Source organism: Myiozetetes cayanensis, unplaced genomic scaffold, assembly GCF_022539395.1.
Source record: "Myiozetetes cayanensis isolate MyiCay16 unplaced genomic scaffold, myiCay2020 scf2-11, whole genome shotgun sequence".
Taxonomy (NCBI): Eukaryota; Metazoa; Chordata; class Aves; order Passeriformes; family Tyrannidae; genus Myiozetetes; species Myiozetetes cayanensis.
In genome coordinates this window covers 110,323,732-110,350,773 of record NW_026087411.1, presented here as the reverse complement: position 1 = coordinate 110,350,773, position 27,042 = coordinate 110,323,732, and the positions used below count along the sequence as shown (strand labels likewise).

At 41.9% G+C, this 27,042-nt stretch overlaps 1 long non-coding RNA gene across 2 annotated transcripts in view; it reads right to left on the bottom strand.

Annotated features, from left to right (window-relative positions):
- Nucleotides 1-222: 222 nt before the first annotated feature.
- Nucleotides 223-27,042, bottom strand: part of LOC126640015 (uncharacterized) — a 39,215-nt gene continuing 12,395 nt past the window's right edge. Inside the window, exons 1-2 of one of the 2 annotated variants that reach the window (XR_007628925.1) lie at nucleotides 19,331-19,407; nucleotides 223-747 (exon numbers count right to left, since the gene is read on the bottom strand). This is a non-coding gene — a long non-coding RNA (uncharacterized LOC126640015). Of the gene's footprint in view, nucleotides 748-19,330; nucleotides 19,408-27,042 lie in introns of those variants that run through there. The other variant, XR_007628924.1, reaches the window with a different exon arrangement.

Genomic DNA, 27,042 nt, shown 5'->3' with positions numbered 1-27,042 from the left:
TTAGAGGACACTTAAGAGTAGAAAATGAAAATGGAAGCCAATCAAGTGCAGATAAGTTGGATATTGCAGAATAAACCACTCAAAGTTTTCTTGTTACAAGTTTTACCCAAAAATATCACAATAATTATACTTTCCCATTAAATCCATTTTTTTTTTTTTCAGTTGAAAAGGTCTGTCTCTGGCATCAATTACACAGGAAGCCAGGCAAAATTACAGTGGTGCTTTTTTGGTCTTAAAATATCTATTTATTAAAGCTTTGATTCCCAGCCTGCTCATCCCTCCTGCATGGCAACCTCTGTTTGATAAGATTATAAGTATTAATTAAGTCATGCTAATGAGGACCAAAAGAAAGGGTTTTCCCAGCTCTCCCACTATATTTCAAGTATTGCCAGTGTCAGTTCTCTCTTGTATCTCCCTCCAGCTTTGCTGTCTCCTGTGTTTCTTCAGAGGGGAAGGAGAGTTTAAAGCAGCAAGTCATAAATCACCAGACATCCTCGTTGTAACAGGATGATCCCTTGTTAGAAGAGGATTTCCCCTCGTCTTGTGAGTGGGAGTAATTGTTCTGTGGCTCCTGGTTTCTCTTTGAAGCACGTGGGAGAGGAGCATCCTCTTTTGAAGCCCAGCTGTGTGACAGGACCAGCAGCAGAGGAGGGAGATGCTGAGTGGTGATGCTGGTCTGTGCCAGGGAAGTTGCGTGGGAGGAGTTCCGACTGTCTGGTCTGTTGCTCCTCTCCTTGCTTGTCACCACTGAAAAAAGAAAAAAAAAAAAAAAAAAAAAAAGCAAAAATACGGCCTGCAGTCTTCTGGAAAGGAGATTAAATGGGACAAAGAAAATGGGAATACAAGGCAAACATCTAGTCTTAAAACATGTGCCTCAGTTTCCTCAAAATTTCTAGGATAACAGCGAGATCCAATGAGCCATTAATCATAGAACCACAGAATCATAGAATTATAGAATTATAGAATCACAGAATGGTTTGAGTTGAAAGGGACCTTCAAGATCTCATTCCAACCCCTTGCCACGGGCAGGGACACCTTCTACTAGACCAGGTTGCTCCAACACATCCTTGGACATTTCCAGGAATGGGACAGCCACATTTTCTCTGTGCCAATGCCTCACCACGCTCATAGTAGAGAATTTCTTCCTAATATCTAACCTAAACCTACTCTCCTTTGGCTTAAAGCCATCACCCTTTTTCCTATCAAACTAAAAAACCACAAGGTCTGGGTTAATCCTATCCCCTTCTCCTTGGTACCAGCATAATCACTACATTTTTCTTAATTTCTGCCCTGTGTTGCTGCCTTGATTCTGTCTGTTCAGTTTGGTTTTGAGGCTCACTGGACCAGCTCTCACATCCCTTTAGAAAAGTGTGATGTAACTGCCCTGTCAGGGCCCCTTGGTGCTGTCACACTACCTACACACATATAACAAATTCCCCTTTTTTTTTAAGTCATTCCAGTAGTCTGAGGTTCAATTCCTTAATAAAAGAAGCATGGATGGCAGCAGAGGCAGGGCAGAAAGCCCCATCCTTGTGGCAGGAAGCAACACACGCTCTTCCTTTCAAAAACAAACAAGCAAAACTGCGGAGAAAGTTCCCCTCCCTCGGCAGCGTCCCTGGGCAGCAGTGGAACATTTGAGCCAGGTCTGTGGGGACTGCTGTCTCCAGCCCCGAGGGGTGGAAGTGTTCTGAGGGCTTTCTGCTCTGTTTTTCCCTGTCCTGGCCAACTTCCTATGTATAGGATAAAAATAAGCCCTGAGTCCTCCTCCTTCCGTCCACTTCATCAGAGACATCCCTCGGTGCAATAACAAAACAGGCCCAGAGGAAGCGACACAGACCGAAACACAAGAACGATAATTTTCCTAACACAAATAAGCAGGCAGAGGAACTCATCTGAGGAAACAAGTGAGCGAAGGCAAAGCCACAGATGAGCAAGCAATGGAGCCAAAAGCTATGCTTAGGCAACACAAGCCTGCCTCCGGCACGTCTCCCGAGCCATCCCCGCCTGGGAAAGGCTGAGTGTGGACATCCCTGCAAGGGATTGACCTCCCCTGAGCCCACAAACCCATGAACAGCCAGACCTGGAGTGATCCTCACCCCGCTTCAGGGTAACGTGTTAATGGGCAGAGTCTCCTTTTTCTCACAGTGGACCTGGGCTGACCTTTAGCCAGCCCTAACTGTGTCTTTCCCAGTGCTTCAGAAGCACCAGGAAAGGCCACCAAACGGAGAGGCACAGGTTAACAGGAGGGATAGCAGTTCTCCAGCTCCAGGAAAAAAAATGTATGGGCTCAGTTCACTCTATTATTTGCCATTTGGAGGCACTGACACTGCCATTCTTCAAAATAACCTCATCCCAAGTGTTTATTTATCTAGAAATTCATCCTGGATATTTGCCGTGTGTTGTAGTTCTGTTTGAAAAGCTTCAATCATCAAATCAAGGAGAGGAAAAACAAAAGCAGATCTCTCAGCTGGCCGGTCCCCACTGCAAAAAGGAAGCAAAGAAAACAAACCAGAGGCTGAATGTTTCTTGCTGTAAATGATCAGTGAATGTCTCTGAACACTAACTCAGTCCAAGGAAGCCAAGATCACTTTGTGAATGACTTGTTAGGTTAAAAAGAACCATATTCATAATAAATAGTCTTTGAAACCATTCTTTCATGCAAGCTCCATTTTCATAAAGTCGTTTTTATAGGTAAACAGCCAAGCCCTCACTACCCAGGAAGTTAATGGCAGAGATAAGGAGGAGACCTGAGGCTGTGTCTCTTTTAGAAAATTAAACCTGGACTGTTCTCTAGCCTGGAGGCCAACTGGCACAGAAATACCTGCATCCATTCATTAAACTCTCCAACTTTCCAAAACAGAGCAGCTATATCCAAACTGCCAGCTGGGAATGGCCCTGCCCTGCTGGTTGCCCAACAGTGCCTGGAAACTGTTTGGACAGATGCTGGTGAGCCAAGGCCAAAAATATGCAAGGGACCAATCTGAGGACCAAAAGCAAACTAAGGCACCTGGGAATGCTCCTTTGAAACGTGAAAAGTGTGGACATTGCCCAAGAGTTTGAGCTCATGCCCTTGAAGCAGCATCACTAGACCTGTATCATTTAGCCAAAAAGCTTTACTCTTTCATTCATATCTTGACTCCACGTATCCACCTTGGGGAGATGTTGAGAAACTGGTTGGAACTTGGCAGGTCTGAAGGCTTCAGGGCCTCTTTCACATCTGTATTTTCCTTTACCAGTGTCCCTACTACTGGAAAGGGACACTTGGGACATGAGTGTTTGCAGGTAGGGGTTCAAACCTCACCTGTGCTAGAAAGCAAAATTTATAGTGCTTGAAAACCACAAAAATTCAGGCACTCCTTCTGGGAACCTAAGTCTGATGTCTCATCCCTGTTAGCCAGCATGTCAACAGGCAACAAGGCTCATACTTCACGTTAAGGGTTCTCTTGGGGAATGTCTCAGTGGCACAATCACCTATTAACAGGGGAAAGAATGGGAGGGGACTCTAAACGCTTAACAGCTACACAGGCACTTCCCAAAACGATCATTAACTTAAACCAGTGAAAAGCCCCTCTGGGGCTGGCCAGGGCTTTGTGAGATCCCTTGTTTCCTCTGGCTTAATGAATTATGCAAGTCAAGAGGGGCTGGACAGAAAGGTGTGAATAAGAAGCTTACTAATTCCCCACAGTAATCACCTGCAAAAGTGTTTAGGAACAACATCTATCAGGCACTTAAAAAAGTAAGAAAAGGAACCTAAAGGAGTAAAATATCTACAGCTCCTCGGTAAGAGACAAGGGGAGATCTGAGCCAGGGAAGTGTCACCTTGACATGAATCTACTCCGGGCACTGAGCACACAGCAGTCATCAAATTGCTCACTCGTGGTCCCAGGGTCTGCTCTGCTCATATGGCAGGCACCTGCATTTTGCTGGAAACCTTGCTGTGAGGGAGTCCCAGCTTCAAAGCCAGCCTTGTGATTTTTGGTTCCTGTGTGTGAGGAGGTATTAATAAATGTTGTATTAATAGATCATCTGCTTACACGTTTCCTGTCTTAAATAAGGAAGATACTGGATCAACCCCCTTTTCCCTGTACCTTCTTGGATGTTTGCAGTGTGAGGAAAAGGCAAGACAGCAACAGCAGGAATGGACTTTGAAATCCAAATAAATAGAAACTCAGATGTTAATGTGAGAAGAGTTGGAAGACCAGTTCATAGCTGAATTACAGAACATGGATGGATAATTGCTCTTGAAACTGTCTGAATCCAAGCTCAAAATCAAATATCCATCCATCCTTGCAGTTTATAGAAGCTGGGAATCAGAGCCAAGATCTGTTACTTTTCTGGCTTGGGTTAACACTCCTCCTAAGGCATTTCAGTAGGGTAGGAAACCTTCGTCCCTTCCTATTTTGATAAATGGGGCTCTTTCCTCATCATCTTCCACATGATATTTCCAGAGGAGAGGAGACAAGCAGTATTCCAAGAACTGAATCCAGTCATGTCTCTATGGATGATGTTCTCATCTTTCCACAATCTACTGAAAAGCTAGTGATCATTTTTTCCAATATCCTCCTTTTTCAAGAAGTTTTGCATGAGTAGATTGAATTAGGATGGCACTGACCCTTCAACTTAATTTCATCAGCCAGCTCTTATCTGCAGTGTTTATCTCCTTCTGTTGATGCTGCCTTTGCTTTAAGAATTCACATGACATTGCTGTGAACCATTTTTTTCATAAATACTAGAGTTGGTTGGAAAATTTAAAATAATTTTTCATAGGACCCCCCCCAAAGTTCCTAGTAACCAAAACACTATGGGAAAACACTGGTTTCAGTTAATCTCCTGACTCAACATATGTCAGAAAAAGAAATCACTGAAGTGCCATATTGTGACAGAAAAGAAAAATTAAGGGTGTTGTTTTGAGAAAGCTAGACTCAGTAAAGATTAAAAAAAAAATCGATATTTGCTAAAAAGAAAAGTTTTACAATTAGTGGCATCAAATGTTTCATTTCATGCAAATCAACCTTTAAAATTGCTGCTCAGAGAAGCTGTGGCTGCCCCATCCCTAGAAGTGTCCAAGGCCAGCTTGAATGGAGCTCTGACATTCTGGTCTAGTGGAAGGTGTCTCTGCCCATGGCAGGAAGTTTGAAACAAGATGAACTTTAAGGTCCCTTCCAAGTCAAACCATACCATGATTCTATGAATATATGAGTTTTAGTCTCTCAAGGTTTAGGGTTTTTTTAGATCTTGGGTGTTTTTATCTCTGTTAGGGGACTATACTGCAGAATGTCAAATATTGTAACAGAACAGCAAAATTACTTTTTGCCCAGCTGTAATGCAGACCTACTTCAGAGCCATGCTACCAACTTTGCTTATTACTACACCTCACAGGAAAGCACAGAGAAGGCTTCAAGGGAGAGAAAAAGTGGTCTCAGAGAAAATAAATCTGTTCAGCTGGCATTTGGCAGCGCAATCAGTGCTGTCTCACATTGAGGGAAACTGCAAGTGTCATAGCACGCTGACTTTGGGGGGTTATTGCTATGCCTTGCCAGGAGGTTCAGCATCTTTTTGAAGTCAGCCAGCTTTCTCTAATGCAGTGAAATTCATCACCAATCACAGATATGCGTGTCCTGCCGGAGTCTTTGATCTTCAACTTCTCTATCCATTTTGCTCTCTCTGTTCATTGGTCACAATGAGTTATGGCAGCTGTATCCTACATATTGTCCAAAGATCTTTAGACGTCCAGCACATCATGGAAAGTTCCCAGGAAAGCTCCCTAGTTGAAAAGTAACAACTCTGCAACATAACTCTCAGCGCCATGTGCAGTCATTCATCAACAACACTTCTTCTGTGGAAACCCACGGACAGATCAGTTACAGAGCAGAGCTGTAATGTGACCTGCCAGATAGATGGAGATCCCCACGGAGAATTCACTGACTGCACAAAAAGAATAGAAACTCCTCTAGTGTTTCGGCAAAGAGGAAGAGCACAGCGCTTGGATTAGTCTGGGCTGAGCGTAAGAGAGTCCCTCTCCACTCCACACCACTCTGTTGCATAACCAGAGCTCCTAGAAATAAATGAGAAACAAAATTAAATAAAAGCATTTTTAAAAAGGAGCTATTTTCCTTTGGGAATTCCAGTGACATACTAAAAGAAATAATTTACACACAACTGCTCTGTGCCTTAGCTTTGGCTGTGCAATCACTCTCAGTGCTGTGCTAACAAGAGGCTGCTTTTAACAGGGGAGCCCAGCCAGGATACAGCCTGAAATAACACCCAAGACCAACCTTTTGTTTTATTTCTGCATTCTCTGCCCAGAGAATTTTTTTCCCCTGAAAAATTATGCCAGTGTATTAAAGTACTGCCTAATTTTATTGTAAGTCTTCATTTTAGAGGACTTTTCTACTTTTTCTTGTTGATACACTGCTTTTACTTTTTAACTTCACAATGCCACATATTGAATTTTAACAGGTTTAGGCTGTGGTGTGGCTGTGATCATAGACTCACAGAGTGGTCTGGATTGGAAAGGAGCTGAAACATCATCTTGTTCCACCCCCACTGCCATGGGCAAGGACACCTTCCACTATCCCAGGTTGCTCCAAATCCTGTCCAACCTGGCCTTGAACACTTCCAGGGATGGGGCAGCCACAGCTTCTCTGGGCAACCTGTGCCAGGGCCTCACCATCCTCATAGTAAAGAATTTCTTCCTAATATTTAATCTACCCTCCTTCAGCAAAAGGTTATGCCCAAGTCTACTTGGTAAGGAGATGCTTGCACCCACCCCAAAGACATGAGTAAGAGGGGCATGTTGAGAAATGTAGGACTTTCTTTCTAACACTTTTGTTCTTCTCATAACTTCCCAGCCACAAGGCTGAACCCAGACATGCAAAAGGAAAACTTAGTTCATGTATCTTGTAGAGCGTTTTGAAGGGAACACTGTGATATTAAGATTGATTAATGCAATGTACTTAGATTACAAAAGGCTTAAAAAAGAAACTGAAATCTCATCTTTCCCACTTAATAACTGAGTAAAAAGACATAGAATTAAGAGTCAGCTTATGTAATAGAGGGAGGTCACATGAAGTTCCACACAGATGAGTGTTGTTCAACATATTCATAAAATCTGGGAAACAGTGACTCATGAAATAACACAGTTTGGATATTATAGGATCTCATTAGGATCTCATGACACTGAGTGATACTCATTGTTGATGAGATCTCACAGCACTGAAAGAAATTCAGTGCTGATAGATGCAAAGTAATGAATATGGGATAAAAATAACCCAATTATATATATGTCACAGTACCTTTAATTAGCTATGACTGGGGTTTGTGGATAGTTCTCTGAAAACATTAACCCAGTGCTCAATAATCACCAAAAGACTAATAAAGCACAATGGATTATTAAAAAAAGAACAGAGGAAAAACAGAAAACCTCATTATCTCATAGTAGAAATCTGTGTTTATTCCTGTCTGTCCTGACTAAGGCATGCCTTCTAGGCAGACTTCCTTGGAAGACTACAATGAATTGGGAATTATGCATAGAAAGAATTGAAGTGAATGCACTGTCTCCCTGGCCAGTCCTGCCTCTCTGCTGCTCTGGATCAACAGGGCAACAGGGCTCCCTGGACACTGTTCTGGACCAAAACTTGGCAGAGGCACTAGAAACAAGAGGAATTATGACTCTGATGCCCTCCTCTCCCACACCTCTTGTTCCCAGCAGCCTTTGCAGGACACATTCCTATGCCTCGAAACTTATGTTGTGCTAGAATTTCCCTTATCCTGGGACCACAGGATGCACCAATAACTCCACAGGACACAACAGAAAAAGTGACAAAATTTTGTGGCTACTGGATATTATTACCCAGCAAACTGCCCGACCACTAAGGAGCACTCTCCCCAAAGCTGACTAGTTTCTTGAGAAAGCAGAATATTCTAGAAAATGAAGACCAGGTAAATAATAGAACAGGATTTCAGAGCCTGAGGTTAGAGTTTTGTAAAGGGGAAATGTGAGATTTAAAAAGAAAACTGTGAACGGGCAAAGTTGCTGAAAAATTTTGCCGGGTGATAGAACTAGTGGAAAGCATATAAAGACTTTCATATAAACATAAATGTTCACAAAAATTTTCTCTATTTTTCCTATCACCTTCATAGAAATCTTTTCCCCCCATAGACAAAAATATCAAGATTTATCAAATTAGCCAATTTCTTCCATTTTACTCCTTGCTGTGATTCACCTTTAAACTGAATACAGTAGACACTGAGGACTTGTTAGTGTAAAAATATCTTCAATCAAGAATTTTGCTGACATTGGGTATAGAGAAATTTTCTCTTCATCCAGTTAATCGCGCAGCTCTTGGGCCCAGGCAAGGAAGACTGCACACATATGTAAAAATTGCTTCCAGTGAGTTCCTGCTTCCAACAAGTTTTTTGCTGGATTTGCTGTATTTCCAGAGATTTATGGTAAATGCATGAGGACTGTGTTAAAATCTGGGAGCAAAAGATGCTGCAAAAAAGGTACATTCCTAAAAATCTTTAACATATGGAGAGAGAGAGAGTAGGAGAGGGGGAATATATCAGAGCTCTCTATGCAATAAGGATTGAGCAAAAATGAAAGGGATGCTCTCTCAGGGATGCTTTAATCTCTTCAGGGATGAATGCCAGGACCAGAATTAACACTTGTGAGATTGTCTTTGGCAATCCTGTGCTCAGATTCATCTGCTAGTTTAACACCAAGGTTCTCAGTGAAATAAATTTCTTTTGATGTTCTTCACAGACAAGATTGTCTGTTCTGAAATAGTGTCATTAGCAAATGTCAACTCCTCACTAATAATTTCCTTTTCAAGATCATTTGTGAATCTGTTGCCATCACATGTGTCCATGGCACTTACTGGTTACCCTCTTCCCCAGTGAAAACTCCCACAATTTCTTCGTATCCATTATCCATTCCTCCTAACATTGTCCATTCACGGATATTCAACTGATTATTTTCCTAAAAGCTTTGGGCTGAGAAGGGCCTCAGGTTCTCACTGAGGTGGTTCATTCTCTGCTGTTGCTTGCCCAGATCAGAACTGAGCAGTTGTGCCTTATATTTCCTCTGGTGGTCTATGCTGAAAGTGGAAAAGCTTGGCACTTGGCTTAAGCAGAGCCAGGTTTTGATTGCTGACATCACTGTTAGACCAAGGCATAAAAGATAATCAGACTGGACAACTCTTTGCAGGTGCTTGGTGACATGTAGCTCTTACATCCCAACCACATTGAAGTTGAGGCCGTGATGAGGTTCATAATCACTCCCTGCCCAGGAGAAAAACTCCTGCAGTTCCTGTAGGCACTGTCTTAACAAAGCCTTTACCTGGGGCAGGAGACAACCCCATGCTTGCAAACATGGTCTGTATTTTTTGTTCCTGAACCTGTGCTTTCACATTCAGCTCATTTGGAGCATTTTCCATAAACTGACCTGGTTTATCAAGCAAGTTATTGGTCATCCTCCTATTTACTCTTAGTTAGGCCTCACTGATCCTCAAACACATTTTCTTAGTAGTGACGCAAAATTTATATCCTGAGCTCACTGACAGAAATGCTGAATGTACTAAAGCTTGGAGCCCTCCCTCAGAGCCTCAATGAATTCCCCCACAGAGAATTCTCCATTAGGGACCCCTTTCTGGCACTGTCCATCTCCCAGTCCCAAAGTCACTCTCTTTACGCTCTACTGATATTACACTGTGCTAATCTTAAATCAGGATTTCAGTCCTGTGCCCTCAGGAACACACCCATCCTAGTTCTACTTTGGCATTGATTTATTTCTGCCTACTCCCAATTCTCCTCTCTGCCTCTGTTGCCTTAAAGTCTTGAAGTTTTTACCAAAAGCAATATTCTCCTGTCCTTCCCCACACTGATGACATATCCATGGATGAAGCTGGATCTTATTTGCATTCAGATCGCTTTATAATGTGCAAGATTTGACACTGATGCCTGTAGGAAGGCCAGTTCATACTACTGGAAAAGCAAAAAAAGGCTGTAGTGTAAATGCACATCAGGTCTTAGAGCTTTTTTGCTTCAGGTTTTATTAAAGTCAAGTGAGTTAGAGATGTGGGAACTGCTAACTTTTTTCACTGGGGAGCATTGTTAGTGACCTGCACAAGAAGCCAGAAAACTGCTATTGCTTGAAATGTAAAATTAAAGAAAAAAAAATTGCTCTCTCTCACTTCCCTGAACTGGACCACATGCTTCCCTGGAGGAAAATCATTGTTGAAAAAACGTTGACTGCAAAATTTTCTGTTAATCTGAATATTTCTGTCTTGCTCTGAGCAGCGGGATGCAGGCAGAATCCTGTCCCATCTGATCTGGATTGATCTGTGCAAGCTGCAAGCAGGGCCCTGCTGCAGATGATGGATGACCCAGCACGTGTCCCTTACTGCTGTAGGATTGCACTGGAAGGACAAGTTGCACCAGAGAGTAAAAACAGTGCCCAGGATCACATGGTCAGCCTGGTGCTGCCAGAGGGATCACACTGACTCCCACTGCCCACTGGTGGTGTGTGACCACAAAGCTCGTAGCCACTTGGGAACTTTGGGAGCTCTCCTTGATTTGAGCAGATCGTGGCCTGATGAGCTTTCTCATTACCAGACTCATGCCAGATTGAAGCACAATGGGCAAAACCACTCTAACTTCACATATAAAATGATGGGGTTAGAGCTGGCCATTACCACTAAGAAATGAGAGCACAAAATTAACCCCATTGGACAGGTCAGATGGATGCTGAATTCTTAGTAACAGTCAAAAAAGTAAATTGAATGTTAGGAATTATTAGGAGTAGAGAGACATTATTACCTGACTCTGTTGTAACAGCAATACAAATCCACAAAACACCTGTATCTTGAATACTATGTGCAGCTCTCAAACAGATTATAACAGATGAGAGGATCACAACAAGAAGGATCACAGAATATGAGGAATCTTCAAACTTCAGCAACTGAGGGCAGATTTATACAGTTGTATAAAACAAATGAAGTGGGGAAAGTGAGTGGGATCGATTGTTCCCTGTCTATTCCAATGCAAAAATGATGGAATATCAAAAGTTAGCAGTTGGTAAAACCAAAATACATAATTTTTTTTTTTTAGAGGACACACAGCTAAGCTGTAGGACTTAGGACTTGCCAATAGAATGCTGAAAATTCACATCATGGAGAGACTGGACAATTTGATGTAAAAGTAATCCCATTTGTTTTACTAAAAAAAAAAAAAAAAAAAGGCAGTAGCTTCTTGAGCCATAAATTGTTGGAATTTGGAAGAGAAACCTGGGGAAGTGTCAATATGTGCATCTGCTGTGCTTGCTCTCTGCCAGACCATGCTCCTCCAGTTACTCCTTCAAAAGAGGAACATTTATACTTCAACACCTCCACAGCCCGATGTGTCTCCCTGACACGGGAGATGAGGTTTAGTCCCCTCAAGTCCAGGTTTTCCACAGTCAAGGTAAGTGCTTTGCCCCTTAAAACTTCTGTGCCAAAGGTGGGCACCGATCTCATCTTTAACTGTTCCGGTCTTCTCCAGCAGAGCACAGAAATCCCACTGCTCAAAGCTGGCATGGTGCCACCTGCCAGAACAGGCACTTCTGAGCATATGTTTGACTGGAGTTTTGAAATTTGAAGGAACTCCAAGACAAACTCAGAGATGCCTTCAACGTTAGATGCCAAAGAACCAATCCACTTGGAGTGAATTCCACCCCAAGAGCCCAAGCTGTTGAGCTTGGTGACAAGGAGACTGAAAGGGATGACATGATTGTAGCACATTAATACCTCTGAGGGAAGAAATAGCAGATATTACAAGGCTTTGTAGCTGAAAATAGAAAAGCACAGCAAGATCTGAAAGCCAGGGAAATTCCAATTAGAAATAAGGTACAGATTTCTAACAGGGATTGTGGTTAACCACTGGAACAAACTACCAAAGGGAAGTGGTGGATTCTCCATCTCTTAACCTCTTCAGACCAAAGGAGGACGTCTTCCTGAAACACAATATACCATGCTCAGTGTAGGAGATCTGGGTGTGATTCAAGGGCTTCAGATACACTAAAACTCAGGTTAAATTACCTAATTGTCCTTTCAAGCCTTTATCTTTACCAGCTTTAACTGCTGCAGGAGTCTTTTGCATGCAGAGGCACTACAGAATGAGTTGAGGGCATTGAGGTATGGACAGGACTAGGTTTAGGACCCCTTCTCCTCTAGGTAACTCCCACTAAAAATATCTCCAAGTGGAGCTTTTGGAGACCAACCTATCAAAAAGTAAATGCAATAAAACACTAGAACATTACACTGGAAAGTCAATGCCCACATCTCTAGAGCCATTTGTCCCCAACACTTTTACACAGACCTGGAGAACTGCAATTTCATGTGCTGTTTTAACTTCCAATGCAAATGGGAAAAATAGAGATGCCTTGTACATGGCCAGGAAACCACTTCCCACCTCTTACTTTCATCCCACTAACCAACACAAGTGCCTTCCCTCAAGAGTGTGGTGCCACAACTTGCTCCTTCTGTGTCTCCTTATATATTTCATCTTGGGTTTTTCCACTGCAGATGTCACCACAAAACATGTAGGCACCACCTTTCAAACCACACCAGAGCAGCACCACCTAAGAGTACCTCTTGTGCTCACCTTAAAGAAGGCTTCATGCTCTTTAGGCTAAAGGATTTAGTGGAATTATATCTATAGTAAAGATCTGTGATGAATTATGCAGTCCTGGTATCTGCAGATGAATCACACCAATGGAACACAAGGATGTGGTGTCAGAGTCAAGCCTGGAAATGGAAAATGCATACTCCAGCGTTTTAAAGGTTTAATGCAGCCAAGATTTCAGAATTTCAAGTTGTGTTTTTTTGTTAGTTAGTTTGTTTTTGTTTTTTTTTTTTTTTTAAATCTTTGTTTAAGCCTGGATTTTGGGAGGGGATTGGTTATGGCATTTAGATTATTATTTTTGCTGTAACAGGATTATTCTTTTCAGTAACTGTTAAGTCACCACAACCTTGTTGCCTTTTCTGTGCATGAATTGGTTAAGCATCACAGACAGAGAAATATTATTATAACCATTTTACAGCCCATTTTGGCCAAGAATGGGACCGGGAATGCTGACTCTCAGTCACCTGCTTTCACAAGTAAGCTAATAAATGAGGTAGAAAGCTAATAAATGAAGGCACTGTGTACATTAACCTTCATATAATAGTACTTATCCTGTGCTTGTGTTATATGCAGGAGGTCAGATGAGATGAACAGAGCAGTCCCTTCTGGCCACAAAGCCAATGAACCTATTTTTAAACACGAGGCAACATTCAATAACCTGCATCAGCTTTGATTAACTGTTCTGCAAGATTGAAAGCAACACAAGCAGAACTAACGTGCACAGTTGGCAAAAAAGACATCAAAAGTACAGCTCATGATGGCAAGTTTTTAGTGCAGAAATACTGGATGGGAACCTTGGCTGCATAGGTCCTGCTGACCTTGTTGGAGTAGTTCATCATGTCCCCAGACCATTTTGGCTTGGGCTCTTACAGAAAGGTAGAGACAACTGGGCACTGTAGCTTCCTTCAATCTCTAGCTAACCCCAGCCTCTACCTCTTAAATACATAAATACACACATATATATAAGCAAATACTATATATGAGCTGCTGTGAGGCAACTAACTTTTTTAAACTTGCAAACAAACTTAGTATAAGGTCTCTAAAACAGCTCTGCTTTTTCTGGTATTGATTTTGCTTATTTTGAAGTTAAGCGTGTCCATAAACATGCTCTATGGTCCCTTGAGGTAAATCTCATAAGGTATTTTAAAAGGAAAAAAAAAAAAGGAAGAGGAGGAATTTTTTGGCAGCAATTACCATCTCAGATAACCTGCCTGGGGTTGGGAAAGTGTGCCAGCAATCTGCTCAGAAATAGCTTTCATTTGGGCTGTTTATTTTCATATGCTTTGTCTGACACTTTACTGCTGTGGCTGGGTACTTAACTGTCAGCTTCCATTAAACGCTTTGTCAGTTGTTTCCACCCCAGGCAGAAACCAAAATTATTATCTCCCATTATTCATTGAAGTCAACCCACTGGCAGGAAGCAAGCAGGATGACAAAGGAAATCATCCTTGTGCCAAATGGTGAGATTTCCTCCGGCTCCTTTGCTCCAGTGCTTCTCCGGTTCCTTGTCCCTTCTTTTCTTGACTGCCCCAGTCATCTAACTTGTTTCTGTCAAATAAGTAGAGGACTTGAGGACTGCTGTTCCACTTTAAAGAAAAGTTGGGGAGGACTGAACTCTTCTGCAGCATAATTGGGATTTGGATATTCTGGAAGAGAGTAATGTGTTTGCTTCAAATTAATTCAGACTGTCATGGCATAATCACATGGGCAAGTATCCCTTTCTATGGCAAGATAGAGTATGAAATATGAATGAGATGCTAATAAAATAGCTTTGAGAGTATGTATTACATGATTTCTTGTTTTGCTGTTTTAGGGTGTGTGGATGGTTTAATTTTTAAAATTATTTAAGCCAAGTTTTCAAAGTTCCTATATATAAAGAGAAAGAGAAGGGGGTTAAGCAGTTTCAGAAAAGGCAAAACATGTCATTTCAGGTCAAGCAAAACATTTTGAGATGACCCAGACAGATCCTCTTCCTTCCAAATTTGGTCCCATCCAACCCCATGTCGCTGTCCCCACAACACTCTAGTTCACCCTTTGAACCAGAGAACCCATTACATGCACTGCTCTAATTATGGTCTGGTTTCTTTTAATAAACAGATGTGGAACAGTATAATCGTAGCCCCAGGCTACTGAAATGGTGGACTGCAGCCTAGATCTGGACCTCACATAAATATGCCCCATGCCTTGCCAAGGTCCTAGACGTGATGTCTCCCACATTCCTGAAGGAGATCCCAAGTTTTTTACCACTCTTTTTGGTGGTGTGCACCACCAAGCTGGCCCAGCACAGATAAAGCCAGTCAACAGCTCCCTCCTGACTATCCCCAGGTAAGATTTAGCAGACCTCAATAAAATTACCCAGTGTACCTTTATTAAAAATTGAAACCCTTTTGCTCAAGACTGCAAGGCACTCACCTCCAGTTCAACAAAAGCCCCCTCAAACAAACCCAAATGTTCCTCAACAGAGGATCTCTATTGCAGTTCTTCTTCCCAAAGAAAAACATTCAGTCTTAACATAGTTGTTCCCACTCATGCTCCTGGGGTTTTCAGTGAAAGCCTTGAAGCTGTGCAAGCAGCTCATAAAAGGGAGCCCCTTTCTGATTCAAGTGTGCCCTCCTGTTCAGATTTTGGGAAACGGGATGATTAATTGATTTCCATCATCAGACTCCCCATAAGTCACAAGCCAAGCTGCTATTTAAAGTTTCCATTGACAAAGATTTCATTATAAGAAGCCATAATTTTTATCCAGTGCTGTGCAAACTTTTTTAGTCTTCAACCTGAATTAGGCCCATATGTTACAGAAAAACACAGTGAGGGTGAAGTGGTGAGGGGAAGGGAAGGGAGCAACTGCTCTATCTCAGAGGCTGAACAAACTTCCACCCACATCACAGCATAAAGGGGCTCTGAATTGGTCGTCCTAACCCTTATCTAAACAAAATAAATCAAAAATACAATTTTCCGACTGACACTGAAGGATTTGCTTTCTTAGCCAAAAAGCAATTTTAAACTCCCTTGCTGAGTAATCTCTGCCCAGATACTGAGCTCCACTGAGAGCTCCCAGGGTCCAAGGTGGTATTACTGAATTCTCCTCCTTGTGTCCTGCTGTTGGGATAGGAACATCCTCAAACAGCACCTGCCACGGGATGCAGATGAAACCATAGCTAGGTGTTGTATGTAAACCTGACTGGGAGACCCTTCCACCAGAGAGCTTGACAAGGCAGTTCAAAAGACAGCAAAAATGGGAGAGAGGTAATGCTGCAATCCTTATTTCACAAACAAACAGGCATGGTGTATGCTGGCAAATAGAAGTTTAATGTTAATAAAACTGTGAGCTCCAGAACCTGCCAAGACCATCTGCATTGTTTAAAGTGATAACATAGTCTGTGGCCATGAGCAAGGGGCTGCTAGTGATAAAAAATTTTGTTGTGGCCACCCTTTTGAACTGCCTTTAGCAGGGAAAGGATGGACATAAGGGTGCAAAGCACATTTAATCTGACCAGTTTTATTTATCTGCATAGACAGAGTCTTCAGCAGAGCAGAGGCTTCATCTGCCATGTAGCTCCAAATCAGAAACCTGGAGACCGAGCACCCCCGTGGATGATAAATGTAGCACAAAAACACCTCTCCCCTTCCATCATGTGTGCTTGAGTTCCTCATAAATGTCAGATCTCTTGTTGCCTAATGGGGTGGGAATCCTTTAGATGATAGGGCTGGGGAGCAGCAAGATCACTGTGAGGATGAGCCAGAAGTACCAAGGTGGTAGTTCAGGAAGTTTGCACTAAGCTGTGTGACTGTGTGATGTGGCTAAGCCAAAAACTCCTGGATATGGAGGAAGGAACTTTTAAGTCTCAGTCTCTCATTCTCTATGATTTGCAATATGGCCTTGGAAAAACTGTAACTTAGTTTTGTCCCCAGCAAGACAGGGATAAACAATAACAACTTGCCTAAAATCTTCTCTGTATGAGATGTAAACAGAACCTGACATACAAGTGCTATCTAGTAATGCTTGGGAGAGCCAGCCAAATATCACATTTATAACATGGATTTTTCCACCATGACTGAACTATGGCAACAACACAAGTCATGTTAAGATCTGGAAGGGGCAGAGGTTCATTTGAAATTTCCTCAGACAAAGAAAAAGATTTAGCAGTCATTGAACACAAACAGCAATTTTTCGTCTCTACCTCTTGAATGATAAATTTAATCAGAGTTCCACGGTTTTCCTTATTTTCTTTCATTCCTTATAGATGAGCCCAGGCTGGCAGGAAACCCTGGTCTTTTGGATGAAGTCAGGCAATTTGGACAACAGAAGAGCTGAGAGTTTGGGGTACCCTCAGGATTTCAGAGAGCATGAAAGGTGGAGAAATTACATCCTTTACACACAGGTTTGGATAAGAAACTTTTGGTTTATGCCTTTCAGGCTTCAGAAGGAGGAGTAAATCCACACAGTCTAAGCCAGAAGAAACTATTTACGCAACACAGACCCTTAGAGACCCTCTACTCCTCTTGCAGTGACTTCAATGCCTTGTGCTCAGGTAGACCATTTTTTTCTGGATGGCCCACAACCTGATTAAAAAGAACAATCCCCCACTTGCATTCACAGTTCTTGCTAATGATTAATCACTCCTATAGTTAAAAATGTGGCCGTTGTTTTTTGTTAGGATATGAGTTTGGATGCAGCTTTTGCTACCAACTCTTGTTACGTGTCTGTTTAGTTGACCAGATCTTCGCTATTGCTGTTTATGTCCATGAAGATAATTCATCTGGCATAAGCAAATCACATCACAACCTTGCTTTTCACAAACTTAGCAGACAAAGATCTTTTAAGTATTCCACTGCAGCACATTTTCTCTGACCCCTAAATTATTTTTGTACCACTTTGTGCATCTTAAAATCAAATGTGTGCCTGAAATGGGATCTCCTGTCCCATAGCAAGGCACAAGCTGCTGTGCAGATCTGTATCTTGGGGGTATTCAGCCCAAGGAGTCAGTTCACACTCCACCTCATGGTTCAGATGTTGATCTGTGCTCTCTTGATCATGCTGACACAGGAATTGTGCATTTCTCCAACTTTCCTTCAGGTTTCTCTTGAGTTGTAGTTCACGGGTAGTTTCCTCTAAAGGCACATCTGAGCCCAAGGTTCAGCAGCCCGACCTCAGCAGACTCCGTGGTGATGTCCAAGTCTTGGGAATTGTAGTCAGTCAGTAGCAAGAGGTGAATTCAGCCAACCCTTTCAATTCTGGGGGTTGACCTTACAGGACAAATCTCCACGGAACTGTTTTTGCGTCTCCGGTGCTGGCACACAGACACGTAATGAAGTATATGCCCTTCCCTGTGGGACACTCCTCCATGAGTTCATTCCTGGCTTAGTTGGAGGAGCTGGATTTTACATTATTAGGTATTGAGTTGCAACATGAAATTACCAAAATGTAAAACATGGGAAAACATACTGTAAATCACTTATTGGCAGGTCTCTCACCTCTTTACAAGTGCACAACTGGATACATATAAGTCTTTTGGAATTTCCAAATTAGAGCCCAGAAGACCTTCCTGAAGAAAGGTATTTTCTGCTGGCACCAAAACAATTTTATCTGAGCTAAACAACAGAGTTAATGTTTTAGCATTCACACGGCCGTTTGCAGGCTACAAATCCAAACTTAATTTCACCTCCTTCTTGCACTGTAGCTCCATTATTATTGCTTTTTTTAATGAATGTTATTATTCTTGTAACTCTCCTGCTTTGGCTTTTCAAAAGAAATACACAGAGACCCGAGGGACTGACAGTGAGAATGCAGAACCTTTCACATTCAGGTGAAAGCACTGATATCTTTAATGGCCTTATCAGGAAGGGAATTTACCTAAACAGAGTAAATGTGTTCTTACTACTGTGACCTCCAGCTCTATTGTCCCCACTGCTTGTGACCCTCAATTTGTGGTGACAAGGGATGCTCTGATATGAGCAAGGGGTGATTTTGTGGTTAAGGAACTAAACTGAGAATCAGACATCTGGGATTTATTCCAGGCTCTGCTACAGTCTGCCTGTATGCAAGTCACTTAATCCTTCTCTGCCTCAGTTTCCCATCTGAAGGAATAAATTAAAATATTTTCTTTTTTTCAGTTCCTTGTCATTCTTGTCTCTAGGACCAGAAAGATCCCTTTTGCCTGAAGTGTCCAAGGCCAGGTTGGATGGGGCTTGGAGCAATCTTGTCTAGTGTCCGTGACAATGGCAGGGAGGTGGAACAAGATGAACTTTCAGGTCCATTTCAACCCAAACCGTTCTGTGATTCTATGAAAGATTTGTCAGCTGAGCCACAGAACAGCTGAGCATGGAATCTATTACACAGTTGTGTTTGAGTGTCCAAGGGACTGGGTCATGCCTCTGGTTAGCTCAGGCTTTCAGATGGGCAGGGAAGAGGCATATTTCTTGTTTCAGTATTTGTCCAAGATATGTTACTCTGCTTTTCTGTAAAGACTGGGTCACAAATGGAATGATAGTTCTTGAGAAAGAGGAGGGATGACTGATCCCAAAATGCACCTTGACCTGTGGACCCACCATTATAACTGTTGATTAAAGAGTTCAGGGAGACTCCACCAAGAGCCAGAAGTTCACAGGCACACAATAAGCAGTCTCTCACCCTAAACCAAATAACTCCATCTGCAGGAATTTCACTCACCAATTCAGAGAGTAGGTCATGGCAGGACACACTGCAATGTTCACCTGAGGTAAGGAGTGAAGGTGTCACTAGGAAAGCCTCCCAAAAGCCTGTTTACCCTTTCTTGTGCAAAGGCTGCAGCTCAGAACAGAGAAGACACAACAGATTTGTCAAATGCAAGTTTTGCCACGTGTGGAGACAAGGTTTGAAACCCCCCATGCCCAGCACACCACAGTGCAAGGGTCTGTGTTGGTAAGGGCACTTCACAGCCCATGGGAAGGAGATGGAACTAGAGCTTCCCACATCTTCATTTATCTGCACACCAGTTTAATTTTTCTCTGCTTCATTTACTCTTAGAATCTGGGGATTTGGTGGCATGCAACCTGGGCATGAGTTTTTCTTACTGTTCTTTTCTATTTTCTGCTCTCTGTTTGCCAAAGATCCGTCCCCCACTTTTTCTTTAGGGAGGAAGTGGCTTACACAGCATCTAGAGAAGGAGGTGGGGCTGCACAATAACAGTGAACACAACCTGATGGACAGGTATCCATTACCACAAACTGCACCTTCCAATTCTGATCATCCCCAATAGCTTAGGGATTTTAAACTACTAGATTTATTTAAATAAAAAAAAAGTTATTTAATACAAAAGGAGTTACCAAATATCTGCATAGATCTGGTTGCTTTCTTGCTGCTGCTACGACCAGTTATTTTTTCCCTGAGTGAGAGAGACACGTCTGCTGGCCTTGCAGAGAGCACATCACATCCCCTGGATTAGCAGGTCTTTCCATGGATAACCTGATGTGAGGCTGGTGTCCCACAGGAGCTCCCAGATCACAACACTGCAACTTTAGTGCTCAACTTGGATGATGCTTCGAGAGATAAAATACAAAGTTATCCACAAACCATCAAATGTTTCAGACCTTTCAGAAACACTATTCGCTGATTCCCTCAGAAATTTATTAGCTCTACCAATATTTTCTTTTTTAGCTTTGTAAAGCAAGCTCCAAGTCAGCTAGCACTGACTATGCAGAGCCCTGAAACCACATGTTTATTTTCCTAAGTTATAAAAAGTTTATAAGGGTAGCTGGTATCCTTATGGGCCACTGTACAGTGATTTGCTACTGCATTCCACACTGATACAGAAGAGCTCTGTCTTTTATACCAGAGGGAAATCCTTGTGATACAGCTGTCCAGCAGCCAACAAGAGTACAGACACCTTCAAAAATACAACCCTGATTAAAAAAAAAAAAAAAAAAAAATCTGAAAAGTCAGAAAACATCCCTGCTGAGAAAAATCAGTTTGAACAACATGATGGCCCTGGGCAGCCCACCAAGATCTGTATTGTGAGACCCCAGTGAACATCAACAAAGTCCTTTTGCCCTAGACATAAGGTTTTTTTAACTAGATCACCATTTCTACCTGAAAATATTGTAAGGTCACAATAATTTTTGAAAGTCCAATGCAATGGCTGCCTTGTCTTTTTGCAGCTAACATTTAGCCCCAGGCTCTCAGTTTTCACAACTTCATGTCGCTTCATTGACATGAAGAGGTTTTGGTCAATTTACACTGCAGAATGGAGAGACTGTTATCCATTTATCTCTTAAAATAGTGAGTACACAGCTGCACAACCTGAAGAATTAGGTCAGTATGTTGCTATGTCTGTCCTGGAAGCAGAAATTCAGAGCAAATAAGGTAGATTTCAGGATAGAGCCTGGAATGTGTGAAGAGTTAGTAAAACTGACATAGACTCAATAGCAAAAATAAGTAATTTTGCAAATCTCTAAACCACAATGGTTGGATTAGGGCCCTTGTCATACAATTCTCGGGCATGTGAACAATCCCTTTTTCACTTGAGTTCATTTCATTAGTTTCTCTCAGCTACATAAATACTCGTACTCTCAGTGGGACTACTCACATCAATAAAGTTCCTCAAGCGAGCAGGGATAGCAACCCAATTTTAGTGGAACAAACCCAACCTCTGACTTTGATTGCATCCCTCACTTTTCCAAAAAAACTTCATTTCCAGCAAGAGCGAGCCCACAATCCCTGTGGAGCTTGCTTTCACCACTTCCAAGCACAATCCCAGTTATTTGTCTTGTCAAATACAAAGGCAAACAGGGCTCTTTTGAACTCCCCAACTTCACCTTCCTTCATAAAAACACTGCTGGGCCTTGAGCAGGCCAATTTGGATGTCTTTGAGAACTCCTGGGCTTTGCTCTGCTCTGATTGATGGATCCCTGGTGGGGTTATCCTGCTCACATTGAATCCCAACATGCCTCTGCCAGCCAGCAACCCCTGAAAGTCAAAATACTGCTCAGTGTAACATCATGAGTAATGACAGTGGTATCAAAGCAGCAATTACTCAGATGTAAATTGTTTTCTGATTAAGCTTGTAGTCTTTTTTTTAGTCTTTGACACTGTTGCATGGGGTTGACTGGGATTAATTCACTTATAATCAATAGAAATGTCATGGAAAATTGCCCCTTTACCTATCAGTTCCTATCATAATTCTTAGTTTAAGGTTTGCTGCAAGGGAGACAGGATGGGCAGTGCTGGAGTGAGAAGTGCATTTGCTGCTGGAGAAAGCAGCAAAACAGACAATTTTTACCCCCAGCTGGCAGCAACTACTATGGGGATTCCTCAGTATAAAGAGCAGATATTGAGTTGGAAGTTTTCTGTATAATTTTCAAGCAGGTTTTTAGTTAGTTCCATTCTGCCAAAAGCATAGGAGGAATTTCTCTTTTGCCTCCAACTCTCCCTGATCATCCAAAAATACACATGAAGAGCTGAACAGAGCAAGAAGCAGAATTTAAATCAATAAATCGACTTGCTGGCTTCTTATGTCAGTATTTATCATCTTATCCAGGAATATACAATAAAATCAGCACATCTAAACTCAGCCATTTCCTCTCAGGACTGTGAAAACTCTGCTGACATGCATTGCTTCCACAAATACCCACCAGATGTGGCTCATTTCAGTTAAAGGCTTCAGTGGGAGGCATGAGCTCTTCCTTTAGTGTCCTTTCTTCCCCCCAAGGTGGAACAAAAGAAGTGGGAAGACAATGAAGAAGATGATGAAGCACAATCAACTCCTTCCCCTCCCTTTCTATTATTTTCAAAGACTATAAAGTATTTCCAAAGAGCTTTACAAAAGCTGTCACAGAAAATAAACACACAAAGGTAATTCTGTCCCAGAGTTAGCAGACACAAACCAGGAAATAAATTCTTACTCCGACAAAAAGAAACAAATGGAGAGACCTGATCTCTAAGTGCAGTTATGATGCACCAAGTTCAGGTTGCTGCAAGTAATACCAAGGTCTGCAAAGGGCAGGAAAGTAAGACTTGGTAAAGTAGAATAGACTTAAATTTGTTTTTTTTAAAGTTGTTTATTAAGTACAGTGACAGGAACATACAAAATTTTTTATGGAAAAAAGGACAAGGACACTGAGTAGTGGGAACCCTGACCCACTGATTCCCTCAACAGGACTTGGGTCCAGCACTGAAACAATGGAAAGGACATTTTTTACCCAGAGCTAGGAGGCACAGAAACCATCTGCAGGGCAAGAAAATCCTGGTAACATCCAAACCAACTTGCTCTCCGAGATCCTGTGTGTGTACAGGCTTGTTGAACATGAGCACATGAATGTTAAGATTGTGTTTTCTGGGGAAAGGCAGAAACCTTTTACATTGTAATATAAATGTAATGAAATGTAATATAATACATAAAAATGTGAAACTAGTCTGATGTGACTTTCTTGCACAGAACAGCATCTTACCATTCATACATTCAGATACATATGCAGCATATATATATTCACATGCATAAACATGCTGTATTATTTAACTTAAAGCATAAACATGTGCTTAAGAGAGACAAGTCTGACAGCCCAGAGACCTAATCTTTCCATTAGCAGCCTTCCATCTCTATTACCTTGTCTCACTGGATTTCCTTCTGTGTCCCAGGGAGAATGGCTTTTGCAGCAGAACAAGCAGAAGAACACTCAGATTTACATAAACACTGTGCTTGATGTTCCAAGATGCAGCCACACCATCAGCCAAGGGATGGTTTTCTCATACAGGAGGAATCTCAGCTGTAATCATCAGCCTTTTCACAACAGATTCCTGGAAGTCTTTTGCTTCCTTCACTCGCAATTTGTCCAGCTCAGAGATTTACATGAAAGCGTTGAACTAAATATTGAACTTCATGTGGAAGTGTATTGCATGATCTGGAATATCAAAGGGTATCTCTGGAGTACAACAATTTTGGACATAGCAAAAGGATGAAATCCTTTTTCCAGCCAAAATGCCATCAATGAGAAGGTCATGTAAGTTGTTTATCACTATGATTTCTTGTTCTTCATCCCATTTACTTCAAGTGTCTTCAGGACAATTAATATAAACAGTGCTTTTAGGATTTTAGGAAGTGCTATGCTAACTAATACAGGGATCCCATTAGTCTATTCTGCTCCACTGAGTTTTGGTGTCAGGACTAAAATTAGACTATCAGCCTTGACAATTAGGAGTTAGTAGACTGCTTAAAAGGAGCAGAATGGAGTGCCAGCAGCTGTAGGTTAGTAACCCAGTAATGTAGGAATAAAGTGAGAACTGGAAGTGAGATGTGGGTTATCTAGAACGACAAATACTGCAAATAATAAAAATGCTTCTCTTTAGCCACATGGATGAAGAGAGAAAATGACAGAATCATAGAATCACAGAATATCCTAAGTTGGGAGGGACCCACAAGGATCACTGAAGTCCAACTCCTGGCCCTGAATAGGACAACTCCAAGAATCACACCATGTGCCTGACAGCATCATCCAAGCAATTCTTGAATTCTGGATGGATCAAGCAGAGACAAGATGAGGTACATACAGGTCTGAGAATGACTGAAGAAGTCACGATTTTCCTTTTGTTTTCAATGCTGATGATGAACCTTCTTGGACCCCACAACAGCAGAAGCAGCCTAGACAAAAGCACATCTGCTGTGTGTGACATAAAAATCTCACCTGGGCTTTGCACCTTGCACTTTGCAGCTTGGCAAAAGGTTGGAGACTTTAGCAAGTTTTGGGATTCTGTGAGTTTTCCTAGAGACTTTCAGTGCATGTTCATCCTTGACACAAAGGTCAGTCTGTTTGCCAGATGTCAAGTCCTTCCTGCAAAGTACGAGGGGCAAAAGAGCAGTTCACAGAAAGGTTGTCAGATTTTTTTATGCCTTTTTTTTTTTTTTTTCTGATTTCGGCTGACATTTTCTGAAATGAATTCAGCCTGAGGCAGACACTCAGCATGAAGAATTTAAATCCAAATGGTTACAGCTTGGCAAAGGTCTGAGCAACTGAAAACAGAGTCTTGTAATGGGAAGTGTCAGACAACCCCAATAACAGGGAACCAGCCCCGTCTGGAGCGAGCATTGTAACACACTGGTGATGGATGACATCAGACTGGAAATTTCACAGTTAAGTAGCTGCAGTGCCATTAATCCTCCCTAGTGAAGAAGGTCGGTGTTGGAGTCCATCTGGTCTGAATGTACAATGTAAGATTATGCCCATCATGACAAAATTAATTAAGAACTGAATTCCCCTTTCTTGTTAAAGCAAGGAGTAAAATTTGGGCACCAGTGATTGACTTGACATCACATACTTTTGGTTCAATGACAAGTATGGCACCTTCCACATATATATAAGTTGCTGACTTTGGGATTTTTTTTAATTAAGTGAATATTTGTTATGATTTACTTCTGAATTAATTGGGTTCAGCTTCCATCTGGACATTTCTATGAATGAACTTCAGAGGCCTAAACAGGTTCGGACAGGACATTTCAGGGCTGAGTGGAAGAGCATTAAGAGGAACAGAACTTTAAATATGTGCACCTGGATATTTGTACTGGAGGCTGCAGCAGCAATATTTCAATGAAGAAGACAGGAATAGCACCATGTGACTGGCTTGACCAGCACATCTCAAATTTTGTTATTCATGAATAAGCCAGAGGGCAAAAAAGTTCATAATGCTATTTGTCCAAGCCAGGATGGTGTAGGAAACTGCACTTACCTCAGAGCTATTCCCTCAGCAGGAAATAAAAGGCTACATTTGAATAAATTATTTGTGGTGAATTATTCCATTAGCTGTAGTCATCATAATTCCATCATGATTTTTATGTAGCATACATAAGAAAATTCTCCTTTCCATATTGTATCTTCACTGAATTTGCTGTGACTAGAAACAGCAATTAAACACTGCTTTTCAGGAATCTGATTACCTGACAAATGCAATCTTAGCTAATGTTTGCTACAAAGATGCTGGAAACAAAAGCCAAGCTCACAGTGAACTTGAATGATGAAAGTGAACTTGAATAATGGAAAATATTTTTAAATTTATGCATGAATAGCTCTGTGGGCAAAACCAGAAATACAAGGAGTAGCACTATGATGAGTGAGGCTCATCATGGCTAAAAAAGTTTTGACTTGCTACTTTGTGGAATATAAGGACTTAAATTAGCATCAGTTTGCAGCAGTTTTTATAGAATCATAGAATAGTTTGGGTTGGAAGGGAGCATTTAAGCTCATCGAGTTCCAATCCCCCTGCCATGGGCCGGGACACTTTTCAGTAGATCAGGTTGTTTGAAGCCCCATCCAAGATGGCCTTGAACACTTCCAGGGATGCAGCATTTAATTTCTGAGTTCTCTAGAGAAGGCTGGTGTGAAGGTTTAGACACAAATGCCTTTACTTGTGCTGGCACCAGAAATGCTGAGACAGTGCAAGAGCATTTCTACAGCTTATGGCTGTGTGTGGGACCAGAACGAAGGATTCGAATGCTACAGAGATCAGAGCAGCAATGTGAGGAGGTAAAGAGACATGGATAGAGCAAAATGAAACTCAAAAAGATACTTCAGCTCTGGAGAAGATGGTTGTGTTCTTTTATCCTGACTCAATGAAACATCAAAGAGGAGGAACACTTGGATGGCACCATCAGGAAAAGCTCCGCGTGCCTTGGCAGCACCTGTGGCCACCATGGGGCTCTGAACACCCAAGCTGCTGGGACTGAGGTGTGGGGTAACTCACCCAACAGTGAAGGTTCAGCTTGCAGGCACTCCTGCAAATCCCTGCTTTTGCTTTGGTTTCTGTGGGCTTATCCCCTTCTGAGTTTTGGTTTCCTATGAACTCCATAACTCCCAGCACATCCAGCCAAAGCCAACGTGTTCTGCCTGGTTTCGGGTTGAAATCACTCTGTTTCACACAGTGCTCATCTGTAACCATGAACTGGCCCAGCTGCACTCAAAACTTGGCCTACAACTGTTTAAAAAAAAATAATGTTTTTCATCACAGAAGACCCAAACCAGATCATAATGTGTTCATCCCAAGGGGAATAACTGGAAACACAGTGTCCATTTCCTTGGCACTACATATATCTCTGGCATAGTCTGCTAGAGAGAAAGGTACAACAGGTTTGCCTTAGACACAGGATTGGATGCAGTTGCAATTTGGGATAATCTCCATGTTATAGGGTAGAATTACCCCCAGTTTCTTCTGCAAAAACCTGGATGTCTAGAAAGGAAGAATCAATCTGGTGACAACCCTTGGTTAATGCCAAAGGTTCACTCTTCTGCCTACTCTTCACTCCCCCGTTCTTTATTCTTCTTATGACTGTGATGATAATGCCCCTGGATGAAAAACCCTGCAAAGTATAACACATGCAGAGGTAATATACTTCTATTTGATAACACTGACTTCATTTGATC